Consider the following 2,500-nt stretch of genomic DNA (forward strand, 5'->3'; position numbering starts at 1 on the left):
GCGATGTTGGTGGGGACAAACACAGACACAAACATATACAAAGACATACATATATATATATATATATATATATATATATATATATACATGACGGGCTTCTTTCAGTTTCCGTCTACCAAATCCACTCACAAGGCTTTGGTCGACCCGAGGTTATAGTAGAAGAAGAAGACACTTGCCCAAGGTGCCATGCAGTGAGAATGAACCCGGAACCATGTGGTTAATAAGCAAGCTACTTACCACACAGCCACTCCTGCGCCTATATATATATATATATATATATATATATATATATATATATATATATACATATATATATATATATATATATATATATATATATATATATATATATATATATATATATATATATATATATATATATATATATGGGAGAATATACAAATACTAACAACAGACGAGGACAGGTGGTGTAAATAACAAAAGTATATATTAGTATGACGCTCGGGAATACGGAAAGTCTTTGACGTTTCGAGCTACGCTCTTCAACAGAAAGAATACGGAGACAAGGAGAAAAACACGGAGAAAAAAAATTGAAAGTGTTCAGTCAACGGTCAATCATATATATATATTATAAGGTTTTTAACTTTTAAATTTGCATATTCAAAAGAGACAGAGACTTCAAACTCGATATCTCGATTTATTCACCACTCTATGTCAACATTTCTGTGGCAAACTTATCCAGTGACTGGTCCATTGGATTTTGACATTTGACACTTCTTCAGGAATGGTTACCATCGGAACAAAACACGAAAAAACACATACATAACGATCATTAAATTATTAAAATCCCGTTACAGTTCATCTTTCTGTTATTATATTCTTATGCTATATTGGTAACGGTTGCTACATCCTCTGGAAAATTATATATATATATCATCATGTAACCTCGTGGGCATCGGTACCATTTTCCTCTTTCTCCGTTCTTCCATTCTCCGAACTTTCCATCTTTCCGACGAAGGGCTACGCCCGAAACGTCATACACTCTCTCTTTCCTTTCCTGAGCGTCCAATAATACTATCCATATCACGTCCTCACTTTGTTGTTTTTTTGTTTTTTTGTTATTGTTTTTTTTAACTATATATATATATATATATATATATATATATATATATATATATATATATATATATATATATACACATACATATACATAGGTGAGCACACACAACAAACGCGCACATATATGAATGTATACACACTCACACACACACACACACACACACACACACACACACACACACACACACACACACACACACACTTGCTTATGCAATAAACACATATAGCTCTCTACATGCCCTCTTTTCTCATTCACTGTAGGTTGATTGTGATTGAGGTCACGATGGTACTAAGTGCAACTCGGGGGAGTTCCATACTCATCATTAATGTTAATATTCATATCGTGGCGTGTTTACTCTGTGTGACGTATATCAGAGGCAGCTGGGTGGGATGTCGGTTTCGAATGTCGAACTATCTGTAAATGTGCTTTTGTATATGGTGCTTTTGTGTATACAGCAGGGGTTGAGAGTGGTGGTGGTGGTGGTGGTGGTGGTGGTGGTGGTGGTGGTGGTGGTGGTGAGAGTTTATGACTATACTTGTATATCACTCCATACATGTATTCATGTATGTGAGTATGTGGTTGTGGATACGTATGTGTGTTCTTGCACGCCTCTCCGTTCACGCTTGCCTGTATTTTCAAGTCCCCTTCTCTCTATCAGTATCTATCTATCTATCTATCTATCTATCTATCTATCTATCTATCTATCTATCTATCTATCTATCTATCTATCTAAGTGTGGAACTATTGTATCTATAATTAAACCTATCAACATAAAATCATAAATACGTATAAGAGGCGCAGGCGTGTCTGTGTGGTAAGAAGCTTGCTTCACAACCACGTGGTTCCGAGTTTAGTCCCACTGCGTAGTATCTTGGGTGAGTGTGTCTTCTCTACTACAGCCTTTTCGTGTATATATCAGGTCATCCCATAAGTTCTGTCCGAATTTTGAATAAAGAAAACAAGTGATCAAATGTTATATTTAATTGAAATTTAATCATCAATGTACTTTCCCTGATTATCTATGACTTCCTTCCATCTATTTACAAGCTTTTTAATCCCATCAATGTAAAACTCTTTTGGTTTCAAAGCGAAGAACTCTGAAATGTCAGTTTCGACCTCCTCCTGGCTTGCGAAAGTTATGCCCCCCAAATGATTCTGTAAACTACGAAACAAATGGTAGTCTGAAGGAGCTAGGTCGAGAGAATAAGGTGGATGAGGAATTTTTTCCCAACCAAGCTCTTCGATTTTCTGTGATGTGATCTTTGCATTGTCCTGATGAAACATCACTACTTTTCGATTCACTAAAGCGGGTCTTTTTTTCTTCAAAGCTTGGTTAAAACGCTCTAATTGCTGACAGAAGACTTAAGCATTGATTGTTGTATTGGTAACAATTCAAAGTGAATTACTCTTTTGCAATCG

The sequence above is a fragment of the Octopus bimaculoides genome, chromosome 6 (genome assembly GCF_046866305.1).
Source record: "Octopus bimaculoides isolate indiv1 chromosome 6, ASM4686630v1, whole genome shotgun sequence".
NCBI lineage: Eukaryota > Metazoa > Mollusca > Cephalopoda > Octopoda > Octopodidae > Octopus > Octopus bimaculoides.